Raw genomic sequence first — 27,082 nt, forward strand, 5'->3', positions numbered from 1 at the left:
AGCAATACCTTCCTTTCCTCACCATGAAGGTTATGGTTAGGGTCAAAATAAAAGCTACAAAAGTCTTCCTCCCTGGCAAAACTAAAGCTGAAGTCTTTGATCATCATCTTTTCTTCGTCTTTGTAATAAAACCCTATAACTTAATGACAAGAACCACGGTTTTCTCGACATAGTAATTTTTCCCTTTTATTACAGTGGTTTCTGTGTAACAACTCATTGTGTCCCTCTTTCAGCCCCTCCCCTTTTTGCCCTGCTTCTAGAATGTACAGAACTGAGTGTAGTGTTTAGTTGCAGTAATGAACTGAGCGGAGGTCTGGAGCGTGCTTCTCCTCTAGTCCTCTGTAGCACTCATTTATCACCATACCTGTGGCGTCCTGGCGTTTGCATGGGTGCGCCCCAGGTGTTTGCTGCCCTCCTGGGTTGCAGTGATGTTTCTGTTCTGGTCAGTGCTGTGGGGCGTGGCCTTGTGTATGTCTTAGGCTGTCGGGGTGTCCCAGTGTATGGTTTTGCATTGGCCTCTCCGGGGTTCTGAGGGTTCTGTGGGTTTCACAGACTCTAGGTGAGTTTCGGTGCTCATTTCCTGACCTGTGATATCTATACCTAGAGGAGTGGTGTGCTTTTGATTTCACTTCTACTCACAGGGCAAGGCCGGGTCTCTGATTTCTCATGGCGCCTCTTGCTACCCAAAGCCTGGGATGGGGAGTGTGTTTCCCCCTGGCTGTGGTTGGTTGGCAGGCAGGTGATCCTGAGTGGCTCCCAGCCTTCTGCAGAAAGCTCGGGTTCAGTGGGTCCTTGTGTGCATTCCCGTGTGGGAGTTGTGCTGAAGCCTGGTGGCTTGGCTCTGCTTTCACAGCCCGGAACCTCTTGACTCCTGCTGTGTGTGCCCCTGTGAATTTCGGTTTTGCATTTGAGGAGTTCCCTTGTGTACTCTCAGCTCCGCAATCTAATTTTTAGCAGCTTTTTTTTTTTTTTAGATGGGGTGTCACTTTGTCACCTAGGCTGGAATGCAGTGGTGCTGTCTTGGCCTGCCAGGTTCAAGTGATTCTCCTGCCTCAGCCTCCCAAGTAGCTGGGACTACAGGTGTGTACCATCACACCTGGCTGAATTTTTATAGACTTGGGGTTTCATCATGTTGGCCAGGCTGATCTTGAACTCCTGATCTCAAGTGATCTTCCCACCTCCGCCTCCCAAAGTGCTGGGATTACAGGCATGAGCCACCACCTGTGGCAGCTTTTGTGGTTACGTTGTAGCCATTATTTCTGTGTTTGGTGCAGATTGTTGGGGCGGGGTGGAGGTTGCTGTTGCTAGTTGTTTAGCTCCTCTGCTGATCTTGAGTTTTTCCATATACGTGTTCATGGTGGGGTTAAAAAAATTCCTCTAGAAAATACTTCAACTATTGTGGGTAAGAGTATTTTTAGTCCAGTTTTTAAAAATACATAAACTGAGAAGTTATTTTGTCTATTTAAATAATACTTCAAATTGAGTTTTATTCAGTGTTTAATAAGACTTTGAAATTCATTCATTTTTAGGTGTTCTAAGTGAAAATTGTTTTTCTCCTTTCAGTTGCATGCTGCCATTAGTCACCAGGTTGACCCAGAATTCCTTGGTTTAGGTCTGGGCAGCGTCCTCCTGAACAGCCTGAAGCAGACGGTGGTGACCCTGGCCAGCAGCGCGGGCATGCTGAGCACTGTGCAGTCGGCCTCCCAGGCCATGCTGCAGAGCAGCTGGTCTGTGCTGCTGCCCACCGCCAAGAAGCAGGCCCAGGCACTCTCTGCTCTCTTGCCCTGCGCAGGTGGGCTTGGGGAAGGAACAGGAGAGGGCATGGGGTCAGGGTGTTGGGAGGGGATGGCGTTTCACTCAAATTGGCACACACTTTCTATTTCAGTTTCAGGCAATGAAGTGAACATAGTCCAGTCGTCGATTCATGATTGATCTTCTGGTGGGCAGCTTCATGGCTGCTGGAGGGTTGGAGTCAGCCTTACACACAGCCATTATGGCAGAGATCCAGGTATGGCCTTGGAGGCACACGTGACCTGGTGGTGCGCTGAGATCAGAAATACCACACTCACACATGTGAAGAATAACTGAAAACAGTAAAACACTAAACTTTCATCATATCCAAGTATTTTTTAAATTAAAATTATTTTATGTGCTAATTTTAAAAATTATGGAGATATGATTTAATTATGAGAAAATACTGCAGTTTGTCTGTTTCAGTGAAGTTAACAGGTAACCTGTTCGTCATGTAGACCATTCCCATCACCCGGAAAGATCCCTGTGCCCTTGACACTTGCAGCCAGGATACTCCCCTGCCCTCAGATTAGATTCATTTTGCCTGCTCTGAGTGTCGCAGCAATATAACTGTATAGTATGCACTCCTTCCTGTTTTCTTTGGAGAATGATTTTCAGATTCGCTCACTGTTGTGTGTATTATGACTTTGTTTTTATTATTGGGAAGTGTTCCATTTTATAGGTGTAGTACTGTTAGTTCATTCTCCTATTGAAGGACATTTAATTGTTTTTGGGTTTTGTTTCCTTTTTTTGTTTGTTTTTTTTTTGAGACAGGGTCTTGCTCTGTCACCCAGGCTGGATGCAGTGACCTGATGTTGGGTCACTGCAGCCTTGTCCTCCTAGGCTCAAATGATCCTCCCAACTCAGCCTCCTGCGTTGCAGGGACCACAGACATGTCACCATGCCTGGCTAGTTTTTTGATTTTGTTGTAGAGACAAGGTGTTACTGTGTTGCACAGGCTGGTCTTGAACTCCTGGGCTCAAGTGATCCCCCACCTTGGCCTCCCAAAGTGTTGGGATTACAAGTGTGAGCCACCGAGCCCAGGCTTTCTGGTTTTTGGCCATGTAGAGCTGCCACGATTGTGCTGTGAACAAGTACTTTAGTGAACGTATGTTCTCCCTTTGGGTAAACACTTGGAGTGGAATTTGTTAGGTCCTGGGGTAAGTGTGTGTTCATAGTTTCCCCAAGTGACTTTGCCATTTACATTTGAACCAGTGTGTGTGAGAAATACAGCTTCTTCTTGTCCTTACAAAGCAGCTGGATGCTGCATGTGTGGGGCAGATCACATTGGGTTTTGTGAGAGCCAGTAGCAGAGTTCACAATTTTGGGGACTTCACAGAAGGAGGCTGGAGAGCATCAGCAGAGGCAGCCTGGACCTTGGATCTGTAAAAAGAAGACACTGTTTGAAACTGCACAACTGAGTTGGGGTTTCCAACAGGGCAGGTGGGGGCCTGTGGGTAGGTGTGCGCATTAGCCACAGGGGCTGGGATAGCTTGGCGCTGGGGTCAGGGCTCAGCCAGCCTGTGTGTCTTCACACCTGGTAATGAGATCACTTGTAAACAATTTCTGTTTATGAATTACAGGATATTGAAGCCAAAAAAGAAGCACAGAAGGAAAAAGAAATGGATGAACAGGAAGCGAATGACTCAACATTTCATAGAAGGAGGACTCCATTGGATAAAGACCTTGTTAATACGGGGATCTGTGAGTCTTCTGGCAAACAGTGTTTGCTTCTGGTTCAGCTCATACAACAGCTTCTTAGGTAAATCGTATTAGCTGTGTTGTATTGTATTGTATTTATTTACTTTTCTTTTTTTTTTCTTGAGATGGAGTCTTGCTCAGTTGCCCAGGCTGGAGTGTAGTAGCGCAGTCTCAGCTCACTGCAGGCTCCGCCTCTTGGGTTCATGCTGTTCTTCTGCGTCAGCCTCCCGAGTAGCTGGGACTACAGGTGCCCACCACCACGCCCGGCTAATTTTTTTTTGTACTTTTAGTAGAGACAGGGTTTCACCGTGTTAGCCAGGATGGTTTCCATCTCCTGACCTCATGATCCACCCACCTCAGCCTCCTAAAGTGCTGGGATTACAGGCGTGAGCCACTGTGCCTGGCTTTTTTTTTTTTTTTTTTTTTTTTTTTTTTTTTTGAGACAGAGTTTCACTCTTGTTGCTCAGGCTGGAGTGCAGTGGTGCGATCTTGACTTCCTGCAACCTCCACCACCTGGGTTCAAGTGATTCTCCTGCCTCAGCTTCTCGAGCATCTGGGATTACAGGCATGTGCCACCTCACCCAGCTAATTTTGTAGTTTTAGTAGAGACGGAGTTTCTTCATGTTGGTCAGGCTGGTCTTGAACTCCCAACCTCAGGTGATCCACCCACCTTCGCCTCCCATAGTGATGGGATTATAGGCATTAGCCACCACACCCGGCCTATTTACTTTTCTTTTTTTTTTTTTCTTTGAGACAGAGTCTCGCTCTGTTGTCCAGGCTGGAGTGCAGTGTCACAATCTTGGCTCACTGCAGCCTCTGCCTCCTGGGTTCAAGCTATTCCCCTGCCTCAGCCTCCCAAGTAGCTGGGACTACAGGTGTCCGCAACCACACCTGGCTGATTTTTGTAGTTTTAGTAGAGATGGGGTTTTACCATATTGGGCAGGCTGGTCTCAAACTCCTGACCTCAGGTGATCCACCTGTCTTCGCCTCTCAAAATGTTGGGATTACAGGTGTTAGCCACTGTGCCTGGACTGTATTGTATTTTAATAGGTGATTATTGGTTTTCATATTAAGACAGTGAAATCCAACACAAGGATCTCAAAAATTTGTTTGGTGATTGAAGGAATATTCTGAAAATTACCTAGTATAGATGTTAGGATAAAGAGCACACCCTTTTCAATATAGGTGAGAGGAGAAGTTGGAGGGTATGATGATATTCAGAAGTTTTTCACAGAAGAGAAATTGGGATGTGCAGTAAACATGTAAAAAGATTCTTACTAATAAGCAGGTAGGTGCAAATGAAAATAATCATGGAAGGTTATTTTTAAAACTGGTTGTATCATTGCCTCACTTCATATATTACGGAGTTATACATACTACTTTGTAAGATAACTTTCCTTTTCAAAACTGAAGTCAATGTGAAAGAATGGTGAGCATTGTTGTGGAAGGCCAGACTAGGAGGAGGTGGGAGGAAGAAGTCAGAGTTTGCCTGTGAACAGAGGCTAACCTTGGGAGAAGCCAAAACGATCAGACAGTGTTGTCTAAAAATGATCATTCAAGAAGAGCAAAACAGCAAGGTGACTTGTGAAAGAAATCTATTAGAAAATGAAACACATTTATACCTCTGTTTAATAAAAATCTGCTTTTTGTCAACTTGTGCTCCTGGTTTTTGTTTCTACACATAGAGAAAGCAGAGCCCTGGCAGGTTGGATCAGGCAGCCGAGCACAGAGCAGGGAGCCCTGGGCAGTGGCCGCAGCTCTCAGCTGGCCTGTTCATGGGACCATGGTGGGTCTGTGGCGTGGGGTGGGCCTGTGGCGTGGGGTGGGCCTGTGGCGTGGGGTGGGCCTGCTGTCCACAGCCAGAAAAATGAACTTAGTGGACACACAGTGAAATTTTGAAACGGGAAGTTTTAGAGCTAGTTTCTGTCATAGATTTTAGTAAATGCTAATTTGCAAAACCTTTTTCTGATGTTTGTTTTGTTTTTCTAATCTGATAATGCATATTTCACACATTCTGGTCTTTAACAAATGGAAATAAAGAGAACTAAACTTAATATAGTTTGTGTTAATGGAAAGAGCTTGGGATTTGTTCTCAGGAAATTTCAGTTGCAACAGTTTGTTCATATAGGTGGACTTCCAACACAGTAACTATAGGAGTAAGAATAAAAGCTGTGTTTACTTTCACAGAGTTAATTAAGAATACATGAGAAAATGGATGTTAAAAACCTTGTAATTAAAATGCACAGTTACATGCAAAGTTTTAAAGTGAGCATTTTCCAGAGGTGCTTTTCTAAGTTCTTGAATGCCTCTCCCTTTTCTGGGGAGCCTGCTTTGTGGGGCTGTTGGTGTCTTTGGCAGAGGGGTGAGTGCAGGCTTCCTGTTGTGGGTCCTTCGTTCTCACGAGGGCAGTGCCTGTTTTCCCCGTCTCCTGCTTGCTCAGACTGTTCCTGTGCGCAGAGAGACTGACCTGTTTCACCTGCAGCTGTGCTGTTTCAGCTACAGCTGTGTAGCCTGCGCCGGCCGTTTGCTAATCGGCACTTGAAGTCTGTCTGTCCTAGCTGAGACACTGAATATTTTATCTGTTTAATTTTTATTAATTAAAATGCAGGTTTAAAAATTTGATTCTGTTATTAGAAAGCACTTAAGTATGTTTAGAATCACTTGGCCATGTGAGTCTACTTTGTCAACTGTATATTTTATGAGTCTAAATGGAGATCAGATATTTTCAATGCAAATTTCACTGTCCAAATTGAAATGTGCTACATATGTAAGCTGCGCAGATGGTTTTTGAGGACTTAATATGAAATAACCTATGTAAAATATCTCAATAATTTTTCTTATATTGATTTCATGTTGAAATGGTAATATTTTTGATCTGTTGGAATAACTACGATACATTATTAAAATTATTTTTATTTTTTAAGATGGAGTCTTGGTCTGTTGACCAGACCGGAGTGCAGTGGCGCAATCTTGGCTCACTGCAACCTATGCCTCTTGGGTTCAAGTGGTTCTCCTGCCTCAGCCTCCCGAGCAGCTGGGACTACAGGACTACAGACTCCCAAGCAGCTGGGACTACCACCACACCTGGCTGATTTTTATATTTTCATAGAGACAGAGTTTCACCATGTTGGCCAGGCTGGTCTCGAAGTAATCCTGACCTCAAGTAATCTGTCCGCCTTGGCTTCCCAAAGTGCTGGGATAACAGGCATGAGCCACTGCACCCAGCCATTATTACAATTAATTTTATGCGTTGTTGTTTTTTCTTGTTGGTGTTTTTGTGTGTGTGTGTGTGTGTTTTACTTTTATTAATGTGACTAAGAACAATTTTTTTTCCCCACCCTGAGATGGATCCTCACTCTGTTGCCTGGACTGGAGTGCAGTGGCACGATCTCAGCTCACTGCAGCCTCTGCCTCCTGGGTTCAAATGATTCTCCTGCCTCAACCTCCTGAGTGGCTGGGACTAACAGAAGCACGCCACCATACCTGGCTAATTTTTGTATTTTTAGTAGAGATGGGGTTTCACCATGTTGGCCAGGATGGTCTTGAACTCCCAACCTCAGGTAATCTGCCCACCTCAGCCTCCCAAAGTGTTGGGATTACAGGCGTGAGCCACCGCACCTGGCCATGTTTATTAATGCGACTAAGAACATTTTGAATTGCACCTGTGGCTCCACTGGTGTCCTGGGCAGGTGGCTCTGTGCTGTCTACACAGGTTGTCTCCTGTGCCTTCATCTTCGCTGCATGCGACTTTTTGGTTCCTGTGGCACATAGAGTCCCATATGGGATATTGGTTCTACAGCAGATTTATAGTAAGGATGTACCTACCAAAAAATACAAAATAAAAAGAATAGAAACAAACGTAGAAATAAGTATCACCTCACAAAAATTTTGGAAAGTAGAAAAATGCATTCGCAGCTTTTCAGTAGCCGATATTCAGGCTGTCTTCGTAAGCAAGGATAATGTGTCCCTCTCCTGCATGGATAGACACTGTTTTCTCACCTTAAGTGTTTGTGAGTGAAGGATTCTTGATGTGTTGACTTGGCGGATGCAGTTGTTGAACAGTAGTTTATCTAAAGATTGTAAGAGACTTTTGGAGACATTTCATGTCCTTTTTTCCCTTGGAAAACGTGGGTTGAAGAAATCGCTGCTTGCCAAAAATAAGCCGTGAAACGGATTTCCGAGTAAATCATTATTTACCTGCCGGCGAGGAGCCACGGAATACCATTTACATTTGAAAATAGAGCGCTGTGAAGTTTTTATAAGTAGTGAATCCCATCAGAATTACACATTTTGATTATGGCTCTAAATTTTATATTAAGTAAATTAAAAATTTTCTTGTATTTTATTACCGTCTTTTGCTCCTTCAGGTGTAGCATACATGCTAAATTCTAGACCTGTTTCTTGTGTTACAGTGGTGTTATCCAGGCAGGTTATCAGGTAGTGAAGCTGAAAGGTGATGTTGAGTGGTGGTGGTGAGCCCAGTGAGGGCGCATCCTTGCCGTGTGTGATGAGGGCCTGTGGGTTGCTGTGGGATTCCCAAGCCTTGGCTCCTCTGTCTCCTGCTTCTCATACTTACTGCTGGTAGTTTTCTGGTGTGAGCCACGGGGGCCAGTGGGATTGACAAGCCTGCTGTCACGTTAGGAACCTGAGTTAAAGTGGAGCTGAAAGCATGTCCTCGCTCTTGATGTTGTGCAGAGAGCCACCTGTGCTCCTGGCTCAATGGGGCGTGTGCAGTGGGTCTGGAACCAGGCCCTGGTTTGGCTGTCCTCCCCTCCATGTTCCCCTGTCCTGTCTGATTTGCTTCACACTGACATAAGAGTTACTTTCCCTTGGCCTCCCAAAGTGCTGGTATTACAGGCATTAGCCACTGGACCCGGCCAGCATCCTTTCAAGTACTGGGGTACACCCAAGCTCCCAGCTTCTAGCTAGGAGTCATTTGGTCCCTCTTTATCCCAAAGTACCTGCCACCATCTTTGGTTCCCAAAGCCCAGCAAGGTCCAGGCTCTTCAGCCTCCAAGCACTTCATTTCTTTTCTGCTTTTCGTTCATGGAGATAAAGATTAACTTATTTTTCAGCCTGGGCATGTCTTTTTTATTTATTCTTTATTTTTATTTTTTGAGATGGAATCTCACTCTGTCGTTGCCCAGGCTGGAATGCAGTGGCGGGATCTCATTTCACTGCAGCCTCCACCTCCCGGGTTCAAGTGATTCTCCTGCCTCAGCCTCCTGAGTAGCTGGGACTACAGGTGTGCACCACTATGCCCAGCTAATTTTTATATTTTTAGTAGGGACAGGGTGTCACTATATTGGACAGGCTGGTCTCGAACTCCTGGCTTCAAGTGATCCTCCTACCTCAGCCTCCCAGAGTGCTGGGATTACAGGCATGACCACCGCACCCAGCCTTTATTTACTTTGTATATCTCATCTATTAGTGCTGCAGTTTGCAGAAGAGAGGATGCCCTCAAACCTAACTACTCCAAACCATCCCAAATGGGAAGTCTGCTCCATGGCAACAGCATTGTTGCTTTTAAAGACTACATGTCAACATGCCAGATTATAGCAAAAGGATGTCGAGGGCGCAATAGGAAAGCAAGCCTGAGAGTCCTGGAGAGACGGTGGCAGAGCTGCCTTTTGAAGGTGGTTCCTTCCTCAGACCCTGCTCTTCCTGCCTTGTTCCTCCAGTTGCCAGATTTGCTGTTGGAGCTCCTCCACGGGCGAAGAGGTGAGGCTGGACTGAGAGGGAGATGGAGAAGCTGCCAGAGGTTCTTTTGGATCTAGAATTGAGACAGCAGTTCCAGCTAGGTCGGGAGGTGGGGGCTGTCACCCAGCCCCCAGGGGAATGGTACTGATTGCAGAATGTGGCAAGAACTCCCTGGCTGGGAGAGGGAGGTGCTTGCTCCCTTGAATCACCTGAGCCCAGACTGGAAGGCCCAAGGGGGAGGACGAGGCCAGCTCACTCCAGCTCCATCCCCTCCCTTTAACCCTGAGCTAGTCACCCTCCCAGATTCCAGTCCCTTTTCCTAAGTGCCCTCCCTGCAAAGTCTGCACTGAGCAGCACTCCCTTGCGCCAGCTCATCCCGCACTTTCTTGTCTTTCAGCAACCCCATGGGTGTGAACTTGAGATGATTCATTTTCCTAAAAACCTCTTTGGGCTGAGGGAAGGTGTGGGTGGCTCTGCCAGTTTTGGAGTGGGGGCCACCTCTTCTCAGAGCCACTGCGAGGGCCAGGGCCACCCTCCCAGGTGGGTGTCTCTGGGCTGGGCAGCAGCTTTGTAGGCAGCCCGGGTCATCCCCACTGGTCTGGGAAGCTGGGGGTACACCAGCTCCTGCTCCTGATAGGGCCAAGGCACTTTCCTTACCTAAGAGCTGACTTTCTTGAAGAGTGGGCACAGAGGAGCCGGCAACCTGGGTGGTGTAGGCACCCAGGAGAAAATCTGCGGCTCAATATCAGGAAGAAGTCTCCACCAGCATAGCTGTTGTAGAGATGGGGAAACCAGGCTGAGAGGGAAAGGGGCTTGCCCAAATCACCAGCCCTGGGATGTTTTTTTTGTTTGTTTTTTTTTTGTTTTTTTCAAGTTTGAGCTTTTCCTTTATTTGGAAGGTGAAAATATGCTACTTATCACCACTTTTTGACTTTCATAAACTGAATCCCTAATTCCTATTACAGAACTCTTATGTAATGTTAATTATAACATGTATATTCTTAGCTATTTTATCTATTATATTTCCCTGAAGACTGGCACATTTTTTTTTTTTTATTATTATACTTTAGCTTTTATGGTACATGTGCGCAATGTGCAGGTAAGTTACATATGTATACATGTGCCATGCTGGTGCGCTGCACCCACCAACTCGTCATCTAGCATTAGGTATATCTCCCAATGCCATCCCTCCCCCCTCCCCCCACCCCACAACAGTCCCCGAAGTGTGATGTTCCCCTTCCTGTGTCCATGTGTTCTCATTGTTCAATTCCCACCTATGAGTGAGAATATGCGGTGTTTGGTTTTTTGTTCTTGCGATAGTTTACTGAGAATGATGATTTCCAATTTCATCCATGTCCCTACAAAGGACATGAACTCATCATTTTTTATGGCTGCATAGTATTCCATGGTGTGTATGTGCCACTGAATCCCTTCCTTACACCTTATACAAAAATCAATTCAAGATGGATTAAAGACTTAAATGTTAGACCTAAAACCATAAAAACTCTAGAAGAAAACCTAGGCATTACCATTCAGGACATAGGCATGGGCAAGGACTTCATGTCTAAAACACCAAAAGCAATGGCAACAAAAGCCAAAATTGACAAATGGGATCTAATTAAACTCAAGAGCTTCTGCACAGCAAAAGAAACTACCATCAGAGTGAACAGGCAACCTACAAAATGGGAGAAAATTTTCGCAACCTACTCATCTGACAAAGGGCTAATATCCAGAATCTACAATGAACTCCAACAAATTTACAAGAAAAAAACAAACAACCCCATCAAAAAGTGGGCGAAGGACATGAACAGACACTTCTCAAAAGAAGACATTTATGCAGCCAAAAAACACATGAAAAAATGCTCACCATCACTGGCCATCAGAGAAATGCAAATCAAAACCACAATGAGATACCATCTCACACCAGTTAGAATGGCAATCATTAAAAAGTCAGGAAACAACAGGTGCTGGAGAGGATGTGGAGAAATAGGAACACTTTTACACTGTTGGTGGGACTGTAAACTAGTTCAACCATTGTGGAAGTCAGTGTGGCGATTCCTCAGGGATCTAGAACTAGAAATTCCATTCGACCCAGCCATCCCATTACTGGGTATATACCCAAAGGACTATAAATCATGCTGCTATAAAGACACATGCACACGTATGTTTATTGCGGCATTATTCACAATAGCAAAGACTTGGAACCAACCCAAATGTCCAACAATGATAGACTGGATTAAGCCCTGGGATGTTTTGAGCTTTGGGGATGGATCTCCCAGGAAACGTGTTTTATGGCACCACCGCCTCTAGTCACCCACCCCGAGGTGTGGCAGGCCTGGACAGCCAGCTTGACTGAGGGCCAGGCTGGTGAAGTCAAAACTACCACTCAGGAAGGAGACCCAGCCCTTCTCCAGACAGAGTTCAAATGCGAGAACTGCCTTCTTTGGGTCTCAAATTCCCCACATGAATTCCAAGGACCCCTCTAGCTCCTACACTCTGGGCCAAGGTTTCCTCTGAGCCCCAGTCAGCCTAGAGGACCTAGGATACATCTTCCTTGGACAGAGACCCACCATAGGGGCAGCAGGAGGTAGGGGTGGGGGTAGGCAAGGTTCCTGTGGGGAGGTGGAGCTGTCATCAGAGATAGTGTCTGCAGGCAGTGGGTGTATCATGGCTCTGCTACTACTTGCTGGGTGGCCCTGTGATGTTTCTTTCCCCACTCTGGACCTCAGTTTCCCTATCTGTTCTGTGGAGATAAGATGCCTGCCTACAAAGCTGTGGACTGGGATGTGTGTGGGCCAGTTGCAGTGTTTCTTGGTGTGGTCCTGGGGCAGCCTGCACCACCCCATAGAGATTTCTGGGCCCCACCCTAGGCTCACAGGACCAGAATCTCTGGGAATGAAGCCTGGGAATTTGCATTTCCACAGGCATCTGGCTGATTCTGACATGATTGAAAAGCACTAATAGTATATAGCAAGCTCTTTATAAAAGGTAAATTCATAGCTGCCTTTTACTAAACATAAATCTCACCTTCCCTTCCTCAGTTAAGGACACACACCGCAGTTGAAAATCACTGTGCCTTTCCAGATGCAGAATCTGACCTTTCTGATAAGATTCTGTTAACTGCTGCTTTCTGTAGTTTGAATTCCAAAACAAGGGGAACATCTTTCCATTTTTTCAATATAAATGTTTAAGTCGGATATACTTTTTCAAACTGGACACACACTCACACAGTTTAGAATTTCAGCTATGGCTTCCTCTCAAATTATTAGCCCTTTTCTGCCAGGGAGCACTTTTGCCCAGACAAGACCCTGGGCAGAGGCTGGTGGGGCCCCCTCCTCATCAGAATCACTAGATCATGACTGACCCCTAGAGGTGGCTTTCTGCTTAAGTGTCAGCCCGTGGGCTGGGATGTGACCCCCAAAGCTCCAGGAGAAGCTGCCACCCATCCTGGGCACCCCCCTGCCATCTATGGGGAAAGCCCTGTCCCTTGTCTTCTGGGCCCAGCCGGCCTCACAGGCATTCAGCAGATTGGAAAGTCGAAGCATGTGCTGTGCTTGGCTGGGCTCTCCTGCGCCCCTTTTTGGAGTGAGGTGGAGTGCATTCCAGCTCCCAGAATCCCTGCCATTTATTCCCACCCCTCATCCCTACCCCCATACACACTCACAAGTACAAACACAGGCGCAGTCACGGACACACACCACTCTGGACAGCACCATTTCCAGCCTCAGCGGGGCAGTTTCCTTACAGGGAAGTTAATGAGGCACTAAAAAAGGCTCAGGGGACTGGGAGAACCTCTATCGAGAAAAGGCTCCTAGACCTGGTTCTGCCTCCGAATTGCTGGGGGTCCTTGAAAAAGTTGCCTTCCCTCTCTGGTCTCAGTTTCCTCAGGTGAGAAATGGGGGTTGGGCCAAATGGTCTAAGGTTCTGGGAACCTCTAAGTCAGAGCCCGTAGCTGGTGGTCAAGATGAGGGAGAGGCCCTCGGGGTCAGCCGAATGCCTGAGAGGCAGGACATGCCCAAAGGTGAGCAACCTGAGCACATCAGGTGGGTTCGGAGCTGACGCATAAGCCCCATAGCCTGCAGAGCAGCCCTGGACTCGGGAGCCCACTCGCACCAGCCCGGTGGGACTTCAGAGATGTGGGGTCCAGCCTCTCCTACTATTGCAGGGCTGAGGGTTGGAAGCTGCAGATTCTGACCCCACAGCTGCCTTAGACATGCCAGATGGGCTGGGGCAAAACACAACCCTCTCTATGAAATGAGCACTCAGTCCAAATAGATACACTAAAGAAGGGCTGTGAGATGGACCCAGCTGTAGCCTGGGGCTACAGACTGGCTTCCAGGGTACTCAAGCAGCTGGCTTCTGGGGTAGCAGCCCCGGGTATGAGAGGCAGGACTCAGAATCTAGGCCAAGCCTCCACAGGAATCCCCTCTGGAGAGCCTGGGCACTCTGCGGGAGGGGCAGCAGGCAGCAGGGGCACTAGGAGCATGTTTCATGAGGTGCCCAATATTACGTCTGCTCAGATAGGCAGTGATTTGGAAAGCAGATGCAGTAGGCAGGGTGGCAGCTGCTCCTCACAGCCAGGAGTCCAGCCCAGCACCCACCTGAGTCCACCTCAGTCCTGCTCAATTGGGTCATCCGTGCTCTGGGCCCTCTGGTCCCACCCACAGAAGGAGGGCTTTGGGGCGACCAGGTGACCTCGTGGAAGGATGTAACCTTCCTGAGCCTGGCGAGCCAGGCAGCCCCTCACCAGCATCCCCACCCCCAACTCTCCAGCCCCCCTCATTCCCTGATCCTCCCATCTGCTCCCCTGACCCAGCAGTTTCCTCTGCTCACTCTCTTTTCCTGCTCCCAGGCTCGCCTGGTCACATGTCCTTCACCCTCCTCTGAGTCTCCCTCTTTCCAAGCCGCCTCCACTCTACTTGACACACTCTCCCTTAAGACACCAGAGTACACAAGCGCAAGTCCCTGCACCTCACCTTTATTCCCAGACATGGGAGGGAGATGACATGAAGACCCAAACGCCACTTGGCAAGAGATCTGGGGTATGCAGAGGGGCAGATCTGAGGCTGTGGAAGCTCCAGGGGCTCCCTGCAGGAGGCTGCATTTAAGCTGGCTATTGAATGTGGCTCTGAGCTGAGACCTCTCCTTGAAGCTCCAGACCAGGAGCCAGCTGCTAGCTGGACCCCTCCATTTGGTGCCTCAGAGAAACTTTGCACTCTGTAGGTCTAACTCTGAACCCAGAAAATCCTCCCATATCAGCCCTGTCTCTTCATAGGGAAAGCACCACCTCAGGCCCAGTTCTGCACCAAACCCACATTTGAGTCATGGGGCTCCTGCCCTGCACTGTGAGCACTCTGATAAGCGAGTGCCGAGGGGGAAAGAGCTCTGAATGCCAAGCCAGAACATGAGCTTCAACTCCACCTCCAGCTCTGAGAGCTGTGGGTAGGGAAGGGCCCTAGTCCAGTTTTCTGTAGAAAGACCAGTCTGCCACTGTATGGCACATGGATGGCAGGGGCAGAGTGCAGGTGGAGAGAATACAAGGTGGGCAGCGTAGGGGAGGCAGGGACATGGCTATAGCCGTGGAGATGGGAGGACAGACAGGACTTGGTGGCTACTTGGATGAACCAAGGGAGGAGTCAGGAAGAGACACCTAGTTTTGTATCAGATGTGTAGAGCATGGGATGCTGTTCATTGATTGAGGGAGGAGGAGGAGGAAGAGGTATGGCATGGGGAGGAGGTAGCTGAGCTCTGTCATGAATGTCATTTGAAGTCCCCAGGGAAAGCCAAGCCCACCAGCGCCTTCACTGCTTCAGCCAGCTCTCAGGGTGTCTGTGCTCCCTGGCCCTCTCAGCTCCTGCTTCATAGCTGTCAGCTGCAGTGGGGGACAGCTGCACAAGGGCCCAGCATGTCTATGTGTTTACCCAGGGGACTGCCACATGGCCCATGCCAAGCAGAAACGGATGGACGACCTTCTGAACAAAACCCGTTGCAACAACCTGATCCGCACAGCCACCAGCCCCTCACAGCTCATCTCCATTCAGATGGAGCTCTCCCTGGCCCAGTGCATCAGTGTGGTAGATGCAGAGGGTACCTGTGGCTCAGGCTCAGGTGAAGAGACAGCTCATGCCCAAGCCCCAAGCAGTCAATGTCCAGAGGAATGAAATGACTAGAGTTGACTTAGACTCACCAGTACAGGGTGGGGAGGCTGGAGGAGGGTCCATGAGGTTTATAGGTGTCCAATATTTCGTGAGGTCATGGTTTTGTTAACAAAGAAGAAATGAGGGTGGGAGCGGGATCACCACTGGCTAGGCAGCCAATGGGCCTGCATAGACTCTGCTCAGCTGAGTCTCCAGCATGACCATGAGCTTCTCCTCCTCATCCTCCCATCCCCACCCTATTTTCTCCCCCAGCTTGCTCAACAGGTGACCTTACAGGCTCCCTACTCTTTGCGGGGAATAAGAACCAGACTGGGAGAACTGACGGGTACAGAGGCCCAGGTGTAGGTGCAGGACCACAGGCAGTGCAGCGTCTACTCAGCCAGGCAGATGAGGGTCTGGAGAGTGGGCATGGCTGCTGCAGGCATGGAAAGGAGGCGCAGATGGCGGCACTCCCAGGGCCCATTGTCAGGGTCTCCATATGTGGACGTGTGCAGAGGTGGGGGTGCTGAGGGGGGAGGGGCAGGGAATTTCTCATCTTCTCTCTACTGCCTCTGAGTTGGAGATGTCAGAGGGAGCCATGGCCCACTGTAAAGTAACACAACGTCCCCACCCACAGGGTTAGAACCCCTCCCCTGGAAGCAGCTCTGAGGGGAACAGTCACATGTAGAGAGTGCAGGGCACTGTGTCCAGCCAGGTGAAGGAGGTCACCAAGGGGGTTGATCCTCCCCTGGCCAGGTGGCTGCCTTCTGACACACCAGCCTCTCTCTCTAGCACCATGGCCCCCACACACCCAGCCTGTGAAACCTACAGCCCTCAAGAAGGCTTTGGCCAAATTAATGAGTGGCTCCCTCTCCCAGGAGGAAGCACAGCTGAAGTATGCGGAGGGCAGTAGAGTTGTGTGTGCTCTGCCCCCCTCTCTCCACAGTCAGACTGGAAAGAAGGGGGCTTTCAGCCAGGCTGGCCCAGGCTGGGGTCTGAGTGTCACTGTCCAGCTATTGGCTTCTTGCTTAATGGGTGAGCCCAGCTGCTCCTGTGCAGTTGCCACCCTAGTGAGGGTGAACCGGCAGGTGAGTTACATTTCTGAAAGCCTGGGAATACAGTCAATATTAGGCTGTGGGCTGCTGGGCCAGGAAGGGGTCTTTATTTTTCAGGGTTTGTTTATCTATTGACTTGATGAGGGAGGGTTATAGGTTCAATCAGTTTAAAGATGGAAATTTTGAGAGAGCAGGCAGGGATTTAGTGCTGGGTAAGCCTTGGCTCTTTTGGGGTGGCCAGAATCCAGTACCAATGTCCTCAGCATGTTCATCAGCTGCTGGGGGAGTGTGGGACAGGATTAAAGCACAGGAAAACTTTCTGGATGATGGAAATACTCTATCTTCAAAGGAGGTAGGTTACATGGGTAATGTTAAATGAGTTAAAACTCATCAAAATGTAAACCACATCTGTGCATTTCACTGAATATGAATTATACCTCCAATTAAAAACATTTTTTAAAAGACAGATGGGCTGGACGCAGTGGCTCACACTTGTAATCCCAGCGGCTGAGGTGGGTAGATCACCTGAGTCAGGAGCTCGAGACCAGCCTGGAAAACATGGTGAAATCCTGCCTGTATTAAAGGTATAAAAAAAAATTAGCCAGGCATGGTGGCACATGCCTGTAATTCCAGCTACTCAGGAAGCTGAGGCAGGAGAATTGCTTGAACCCAAGAGGCAGAGGTTACAGTGAGCAGAGATCGTGCCACTGCACTAGAGCCTGGGCAACAGAGCGAGACTCCATCTCAAAAACAACAAAAAAAGGGCAGATGAAGGTTTTCAACTTTCACTAAAGGCAGAGGAGCTTGTTACAGATTCGCCTCCCCTCAAGAACAGTTAGAAAAACTGAACAAAAGTGTGCCCCGCCCCCAATCAAAAACAATTGTTGGAAGGTAATTGGAGACCTCAGCCAGCACTTGAGTGACCAGGCCTAGGAGGTGACCCTGACAGTCTGTAGTGCTTTTCCCACATTTGGTGATTGGTAAACAGTAGAGGGCTAAGAGGCTAAGAAACTGAGTATGAAGTGATAGTTAACAGGCTGGAGAGCCTAGCTGAATGTTTGGCACTCTCACAGGGCTGAAATGACCTAATGAGAATTTGGGTCCCAGGAAGGAGATGGGACCTTGGTGGGGACCCTGGAAGGGTCACCCCTAGGAGTCCAAATAAATAAAACATAGACCAGCTGTCACAAAACCTAAAACCTGCTTTGAACTAGGTTAGTCCCAAACTAGACGAAGGCGATCTGCCCTTACTCCAATTGTGTGCCATAAAGTCAAAGTCAATACTCTCTGGAGGCAGATAAATATTTACTAGGAATGCCATAAGACAATACAAGACTAAATAAGAAAGACCAAGAAGAAAACTAATAGAAGCATACATGTAAGCAAGAAACTTTTTTTTTTTTGAGACGGAGTCTCGCTCTGTCACCCAGGCTTGAGTGCAGTGGCATGATCTCAGCTCACTGCAACCTCTGCCTCCCAGGTTCAAGCGATTCTCTTGCCTCAGCCTCCCAAGTAGCTAGGATTACAGGCATGTGCCACCATGCCCGGCTAATTTTTGTTATTGGCCAGGCTGGTCTTGAACTCTTGACCTCAGGTCATCCATTTACCTCGGCCTCCCCAATTGCTGGGATTACAGGCGTGAGCCACGGTGCCTGGCCAGTATTTCGCCACAATTTAAAATAAATAAAAAAAATTTTTTTTTCAGGTTTGTGCTCAAACTCTATTCTAAACAGTCACATGGCGGCTTACTCTTCTCCAGGCCTTGCTGCTGGCTTTTACATGTTTATTGTCTTTGCCTTCTTGTCATGTGCTCGGTAGATGGCAGTTTCCAGGTGCTCCTAAGGGGCCAGGAAAGAGAGTGAGAAGGCACGGAGGTTGCCAGGTCATCCCCCTTGGGGGCCCCGCCCTCATCAACTCCCTCAACCGGGTCTCCTGCTACTATGGGTGGGCCATCTCGGCCACCGCTTTGCCCTGAGTTTCCTGCTGCTGCAGCTGGGCAGTGCCTCCTTCTCAGCGGCCAGCTGCTGATAGGTGGCCATGTACTGCTGCAGGTGACCCAGGTAATGGTCTCGCTGCTGCTGCAGACTCTGAGCCTCTTGGCTCTTCAGCTCCACCTGCAGGATAGGCGTCAGGGTAGGTAGTGGCTGGCTTCCAGATTCTGGGCCCATAAACAGGGTAGCGAGGGCACTGCGGGGCTCTGTTGCCTGCCCAGACCCCTGGCCCTGGCCCCTTCCTCCAGGCCTAAATGACTGCCTCCCTTGCCTAGAGGCCCATGCCTCCCTCCCCAGCCTCAAATCTCACACTCTTCTTCCCACCATTTAAACTGTAGGCCACAGACTGGTGGAAAAGCAGAGGGAGCCAACCACCATCTGCTAAGTTGTGGTGAGGTTGTTCTGTATGATCTCCAGGGTTTGCACGCACCTCTGCCTGCTCCCCCAGAGCTCGGCCTTCGGCCCCAGCTCCTCCAGCCTCTCCTCCAGCTCCTGCAGCCTCACCTCCTGTTCCTGCATATTCTCCTCCTGCTACCACAGCCTCACTTCTGCTCCCGCATCTTCTCCTCCTGCCTCCGCATCTTCTCCTGTTCCTGCATCTTCTCTTCCTGCTCCCCCATCTTCTCTTCCTGTTCCTGCATCATCTCCTCCTGCTCCCGTATCTTCTCCTGCTCCCGCATCATAACCTTCTGCTTCCGAATCTTCTCCTCCTGCCTCCACATCTTCTCCTCCTGCTCCTGTATCTTCTCCTCCTGCTCCCTTATCTTCTCCTCCTGCTCCCTTATCTTCTCCTCCTGCTTCCACATCTCCTCCTGCTCTCGCTTCTTTTCCTCCTGCTCCCGTATCTTCTCCTCCTGCCTCCACACCTTCTCCTCCTGCTCCCGTATCTTCTCCTCCTGCCTCCACACCTTCTCCTCCTGCTCCTGTATCTTCTCCTCCTGCTCGTGCATCTTCTCCTTCTGCCTCCACATCTCCTCCTGCTCCCGTATCTTCTCCTCCTGCCTCCACATCTTCTCCTCCTGCTCCTGCCTCTTCTCCTCCTCCCGTATCTTCTCCTGTTCATGCATCTTCTCTTCCTGCCTCCACATCTTCTCCTCCTGCTCCCGTATCTTCTCCTCCTGCCTCCACATCTTCTGCTTCTGCCTCCACATCTCCTCCTGCTCCCGTATCTTCTCCTCCTGCCTCCACATCTTCTCCTCCTGCTCCTGCCTCTTCTCCTCCTCCCGTATCTTCTCCTGCTCGTGCATCTTCTCCTCCTGCCTCCACATCTTTTTCTCCTGCTCCTGTGTCTTCTCCTCCTGCTCCCGTATCTTCTCCTCCTGCCTCCACATCTTCTTCTCCTGCTCCTGCCTCTTCTCCTGCTCGTGTATCTTCTCCTGCTCCTGGCTCTTCTCCTCCTGCTTCCGTATCTTCTCCTGCTCGTGCATCTTCTCCTCCAGCTCCCGTATCTTCTCCTTCTTCTCCTGCATCATCTTCTCCTGCCTCCGCATCTTCTCCTCCTGCTCCCGTATCTTCTCCTCCTGCTCCTGTATCTTCTCCTCCCGTTCCCGTATCTTCTCCTCCTGCTCCTGTATCTTCTCCTCCCACTCCCGTATCTTCTCCTCCTGCCTCCACATCTTCTCCTCCTGTTGCTGGTTCAGGTGGTTCCACAACTCGTTCTCTTCCACCTGGGCTTGGAGCTTTGCTGACACACTCTGCAGCTCCTTACCCAGGTGGTCAGCCTCCGCCTGCAGCTGCTGCTGGAATAGTGAAAGTGTTGGTTTGAACCTCAGAAGGAAACAGAATCATGAGCTAGCCATATAAATGTAATCTATAGGCTGGGGGCGGTGGCTCACGCCTGTAATCCCAGCACTTTGGGAGGCCGAGGCGGGCGGATCACGAGGTCAGGAGATCGAGACCATCCTGGTTTACACAGTGAAACCCCATCTCTACTAAAAATACAAAAAATTAGCCGGGTGTGATGGCGGGTGCCTGTAGTCCCAGCTACTTGGGAGGCTGAGGCAGGAGAATGGCGTGAACCCGGGGGACGGAGCTTGCAGTGAGCCGAGATTGCGCCACTGCACTCTGGCCTGGGCGACAGAGTGAGACTCCATCTCAAATAAATAAATAAATAAATAAATAAATAAATGTAATCTATAAAATAATGGTTTTCATCCATGATCCTTTAAAAAATATATTTTTAAGCCCTAACTCTGAGATTCTGATTCCCCTGGCAGGGCCCCAATTTGTACATTTTTAGCACACTCTAGAGGATTCTATGGCGGGACCAGAACAAGGACCCAAATTTTCCAGCTCTTGGCTGGAGCCTCCCCACACCCTGCATGATCCCTAGACCATGGTCCCAGCTGGATGGGGCTCCCACAACCCCCGGGGCTGCAGCCACTCACCTGTGGCAGCAAGAGCTTGGCCCTCTCCAGTTTCCTTTTTAGCTCCTTTACATTGAGCTGGATCTCAGACTTTTCAGATTCTACAAGTCGAAGTTTTTCTTGTAGTTAGGCATTTTTCTCCTTCAGCTTCTCATCGGTTATGCTATGGCCAGAGGCAGTAGAGAAAGGAATGAACGAAGAACAGAAAGGACCGCTTTGGTGATCAACCCTCTACTTTCAACCCACAACCACAGAACCATGGCACTGGAAGGGACCCCAGGAATTAAAAGTCCCAGGTGGCAGGTCAGAGAGAAGACATGAGTTGCCTGAGGCTACCCCATGAGTCAGTGGCACAGCTGGCACTAGAGCTTCCCTGTGCACACATGAAAACCTGTATGAGCCTCTCCCCATGCTCACCTCTACCTCCCACCTCCCAGCACACCACCCACGCTAAGGGCCCCCAGACCTCCCATTCCACCTTCTCCCATCCTGCGTGTTCCTGTACAGTTCCAGACTCAAAGCGTCCCTCTCCTTTGTTAACTCCTCAATGTACTGCAAATAGAGAAAGGTTAAGTCAGGATAGAGCAGGCAGAGGAGTAGCTGGATGACCAGGAACAACAGCTACAGTGACTACTCCACAGTAACACTTCCTCACTCTCAATTACACTTGACATGTTCTCAAGGCATTTCCAAGCCCATGGTCTCATTTGTTTTTCTTTCTTTTCTTTTTTTTTTTTTGGCAGAGTTTTGTTCTTGTTGCCCTGACTGGAGTGCAATGGAGCAATCTCAGCTCACCACAACCTCCGCCTCCTGGGTTCAAGCGATTCTCCTGCCTCAGCTTCCCGAGTAGCTGGGATTACAGGCATGTGCCACCACACCCAGCTAATTTTGTATTTTTAGTAGAGACGGGGTTTCTTCATGTTGGTCAGTCTAGTCTTGAACTCCCGACCTCAGGTGATCTGCCCACCTCGGCCTCTCAAAGTGCTGGCATTACAGGCGTGAGCAAGAGCACCCGGCCTTCATTTGTTTTTCAAAGAACTCAGTGAAGATGGAAGGGACAGGGAAAGAGATTGAATTTAGGGCTGGCTAACAGGGGCCCAGAGAGATCAGATAATATTGCTATTGTTATTACTGTTATTACTACCACTGTTGGAACCTTTATTGAGTGCTTCACCAGGCACTATGCTAACAAACCCATTTAATCCTGACAACCGCCATAGGAGATGGTTACCATTATTACCTCTATTGTGTAGATGAAAAACATGGGGTATTAAAGGTTAAGTGCTGCCTAAGATCACTTAGAGCTGGGATTTCAACACCCAGGTATATCTGATTCTTTCGCTGGAGGTAGGGGCACAGTTAAGAAGGAGGAAATTAATCCTTTGTTGAATTTTTGAAAGGATGATACGTTCACATAGTCCAAAACTCAGAAAGTCCAGAAGGGAAATATCTTCCCCCCACACTGTGCCTCTATCTTGAGTTTTTTAATGAATGCTTACAAACATGTTTCATGTATATTACCATAATACGTACACACACACACTTATAAACCTGCTCCTCTCTCCACACAAATAATAACATACTCAAGATACTCTTCTGTACCTTTATGGTACAAGTACCCTAACTGCCACCTAGGACTTGGCCAAGGCCACAGCCAAGTATGGGCAGGGCGGGCACTTGGCCTCTGAGCTCTATGTCCAGTGCTCGCTCCCCACAGTGCTCCCCAACTCACCCACAGCAGCCGACTCAGCCCCAGTCTGCCTCTAACAACCACACACAAAAGCAGCAAGAAATGGCCATGCTGCCTTCTGGGCAGGACAGTCCATCCTACAGAAAGGACATTTAGGCTCACTCCTCCATCTGCAAAGCTGGGCTCCCAGGGGACGTGGCAGGTGGTTGGACTCACCCTATCTGCCTTCTTCTTCTGAGTAGTGACAGCAGAGAGAGCCTGCTCTAACTTTCCTGCGAACTTCCATGAATCATGCAGGTGGCTGATCAGATCCCTGGACTCTCCTGGAATGAGAGACATTCAGATGTGGCCCAAAGGACTCCCCCAAAGGCCTGTCAAAGTGCCAGGTTGAAGGATGATAGGGTGCCAGATTCCCACCTTCCAACTGCTTGATGGCATGCTGGCTGTAATAGAGTGCCATCTGAAGCTCAGTTTTCTGACATGTAAGGATTCGTATGGTATGAACCTGGGCCTTTGGGAGAAAAGCAAATGCTGAAAGATAAGCAAAGAAACATTCTCCAGAGGACAGGAGGGAACTTCACACACTCCACTCACCTCTAGCTCCCTCCTTAGGGCTTCCTGATGTTGGTGGCTTGCCTTCTTTTCCTATAGAAAGAGGAAAACAGAGCTCTTGCTAGGGGGAGGCAGAGATGGTGCAGCAAGAGACATGCCCCCAGAATGGCACCACTGCCCTAGGACAGGCCCACCCATGGGACCAGGTTATCAGGGACCCTGTGGGAATGGGATGGAATATGGGGGGTGAGCCTTCTTCCCCAGGCTGGGAGTGGGCGAGATGAGACTGGGGCCTCTACATCTGAGTGCCCCCAAACCCAGTGGTCATGTCATGAGCAAACAAAGAAATCACGTTACTTCTTCCAGCTGAGCTCGGTTCTGTTGTTTCTGTGGGGAGAGTCAAAGGAAGGTGACTGAGGGTGGCCCCCTCAACTCTATTCCCCAGGCCAGGAAGTGATAGGCAGGGACCAGGAATGGATTTAAAAGGCACAGTTCTCAGACCCAATGGGAACACGAACTGGTAAACTCGCCTCAACTCCCAAAGAAGAAGGATTTGGGTCTTTGTTGGTTTTTGCCCACAGCCACAGAACTGAAAGTCTGAAACTAGATTCTCTTGAAAAGACAGTAACAGAAACCTTCAGAGATGGAGTGTGAGAAAAGCCCACCCTTCTGCCAGCTTGTGATTTAGAAAGGTGCATTCATTCAGCAAACATTGAGCACATATGGGCCAGGGACGGTTCTTCACAGTGGGGATAGAGGTCAGAAAAGGCAGACAGGAGCCCTTGGCCCCGAGGTTTCCATTCTAGTGGGCCTTTAACTCTTGGACTCTCAGAGCTAGCAGAAACCTCTGATACTCTCTAACTCTACCTCGGGAAACACAAGCCCAAGAAGGAGAGTTTACAGCAGGCCCTGGACTAGGGATTAACATAAAAATGCAATGACAAATCTCATTTAAACTTCACAAATGTAAGTAAAACAATACCACTCCTGTTTTACAGATGTGAAAAGAGAGGCCCAAAGAGCTCAAGCAATTTGCCCTAAATCATATCCCTAGCAGATGGAGAGGTACGATTCAAACCCAGAATTCTTAACCAGTACCTGGCAGTTCTTCCACAATCTTAACAATTACCCTCCACCACCCCTTGGGCCCTCTGTCCCCAGGAGCCTAGCTAGCCAAGACTCACATCCTCAGGTGAGTGGCAATCACCAGAAGTGGTTGTATCAGGGTTAGTGCCATTATTTATTTTCTTCTTTTTGGTGTTGCTTGCTCTTGTACCAAAACTAGGGTTGGTCTGGGGATGATGGTCTCTCAACTGTGGAAAGGAAGAGCAGTGATACTCATGAGAACTACAAGCTCCTACAGTCACATCCTGCTTTACTGTTTATACTAAATACTCTTATAGACCATCTGATTTAATGCCACCAACTGTAGGAAATGTTGTCACAATCACTTAGTGACTGAGAGAGATTGATACCATGGCTGAAAAAAAAGGCAGTAATGGAACTTAAACTCAGTTTTCTGATTCTGAGCTCTGGCATTTTGCCACAAATCAGCAGCTGCCAGGGACCAAAACCAGAGGCAGAGGTAGAAAAGCAAATATTAAGTAGGCAGGAACTGTACACTATGTGGTTTAGAGTTATTCACCCTCACACGTCTGTTAGTGTTAAGAAGTACACCAGTACCTCTCCAACCTTTACATCAATGTATCCTCATGGCAGAAGGCAGCCTTTCTGTTAAACCTGGGAATTTAACAGAAAGAGGACAACTCAAGCCTCATTTCAGAGAGAAGTATTATATACTCTTATAAATCTATGTGACTTTCATCCCTAAGTACATTAATGTTTTGTCTCTCAATAGAATCAAGGGAAACTGATGCTTCATAAAGATGCCCCATATTTATCTTGTGGCACTCAAAGTACCCCAGGTTAAGATGAGATGAGGAAGACTCAAGCTGTATCAAGTTCAGTTTCCCAAGATCTGTTCCACAGAAGATAAGCAGATCTCACTCCAGAAACCACTGATTGAGGGGCACTCTGGTCCCAGAACAATGGAGAATTCAAATCTGAGGTGCAGAACTCAGAAAAAATGTTAAAGTGTCTCTGGAGAGTAGAAGCCTTGGAGAAAACCAAATCAAACCCATTCTCCCATTGCCACCCAGAGACACTGTCAATGTGTTGAGCTCATGGGGGAGGTGTAGGCTTTTCACACTGTCAACATCTGTGGTAAGGAAGTAAGGCAGCCTGAAACCTCTCTCTTCTAGGTCCCACAGTCCCTATTCCCCTTCCAGCTGGAAACTTGTGCTGCAACCAGAGGAAACAGAAATGGGCAAGAACACTTAGGGAACTGGGTCCTAAGACCAAAGGCCGGTCTTGTGGTAGTAATGACAGTTTGTAGAGGGACTGTGACATCACTACATTCCACTCCTCGGTGGAGTGGCGGGCGGGGGGAACACATGAGTGCAATGCCCAAGTTGCTGCTTTGAGACTGGGGAGGTGGTCACAAAATTGGGACCCAGGTCCTTGGAGACCTGACCCCAAAGAGCCCCAGGAGGTCAGGCTTGGGGTGGCAGGAGGTGAGGGCCAAGTAAGGAGCAAGGAGCCCCAAGAGTCACATCCCCAAAGTCACCCTGTGGCAACTGGTGAGGGCAGGTTCTGGGGCACCCAGGTCCTTGGAGATGTGAGCCCAAAGAGCCCAGGGAGGTCGGGTTTGGGGTAGCAGGAGGTAAGGGCAGAGTATGGAAGCCCTGGGAGTCACCTGCTCAAAGTCACCCTGGGGTGCTGGGCAGGGCAGGGGCAGGACTCATGAAGGGATTGGGCTGGCTGGCAAGATTTTGGTGTGGGGAGCCCAGAGGCATTGGAGGGGGGCCCAGCCTGGTGTGCCTCAGGAGTGGCACAGACTCTGTCAGCAGTTTGGCTGTCAGAGGGGGCCTTGAGTTGGGTTGGGGTGCTGGTGCATTTACCTTTTCCTTGGCCTTGGCCAATTTGCTCTGTTGGGTTTCTTTGGACATCATGGGATGGGTAGGGAGGTGGGGTTGGGGCCACATCAGCACGATCCAGGTGAGGACAACTATACACCTCCAGTCACCTATACGTAGCTGTGTGCTGAGCCAGAGGAGGCGTAACCAGGGCTGCACTAGAATGCAGAATAGGGGTGTGGCCTTAATGCTTGAAGCCCATTGGTCAATGAGAAAGATGAAAGGGAAAGGAGGTGTGGCCAGACAGCAGCATGTCATGAAGGACCTGTGTTGTCACAAGGAAAGCTGCCCATGCAACTGCTGTCCCCGCCCACTCCAGGAGAGGGGCAGGGCTGGCTTTCACTTTAAAAACTTTAAAACTTTATTACCTCAATTGAGGTACAAATCCTATTAAAATGGAAATTTTATAGTGTGCTTGATGATTGATAAAGCAGACTTTATTATCCAACATTCCAATAAGATAAAATAATCACAATGTTTTCTCTTTTTTGGAAAAACTTTCTCTTATTCTCCTACATTAGTGTTAAGTTTAAAAAAAAAAAAGAAACATGTCTAATATCTTTAAAAACACAAAGCTTTTGAGCCAGGCGTGATGGCTCATGCCTGTAATCCCAGCACTTTGGGAGGCTGGGGTGGGTGGATCACCTGAATTCAGGAGTTCAAGACCAGCCTGGCCAACATGATGAAACCCTGTCTCTACTAAAAATACAAAAGTAGCTGGGCATGGTGACAGGTGCCTGTAATCCCAGCTACTTGGGAGGCTGAGGCAGGAGAATCCCTTGAACCTGTGAGGCAGAGGTTGCAGTGAGCCAAAATCATGCCACTGCACTTCAGCCTGGGCTACAGAACGAGACTCTGTCTCTAAATACATACATACACACACACAAACACACACACACACACACACACACCTTTCCATTTAATAAGCCCTCAAAGTTCTTTACAAGGTTAAAGCAAATACAGGACCCTTCTAAAGTAAGGCTAAATGCTAAGTGATGGGGGAGAGAAAAAGGACATAGATAACTCCTACTCTCATGAGGTTAATCACTAAATCCTATTTTTCTAGAATCACCTGGCCTCTCTAAGCCCTGCAAATGAAACTGAATTTCTCACTCGATACTTGG

General features: G+C 48.7%; 1 pseudogene; it reads right to left on the reverse strand.

Annotated features, from left to right (window-relative positions):
- Nucleotides 1-17,781: 17,781 nt before the first annotated feature.
- On the reverse strand, nucleotides 17,782-26,081 carry LOC129006068 (golgin subfamily A member 6-like protein 6; annotated as a pseudogene).
- Nucleotides 26,082-27,082: the final 1,001 nt, after the last annotated feature.

This window comes from Pongo pygmaeus, chromosome 8 (genome assembly GCF_028885625.2).
Source record: "Pongo pygmaeus isolate AG05252 chromosome 8, NHGRI_mPonPyg2-v2.0_pri, whole genome shotgun sequence".
Classification (NCBI taxonomy): domain Eukaryota; kingdom Metazoa; phylum Chordata; class Mammalia; order Primates; family Hominidae; genus Pongo; species Pongo pygmaeus.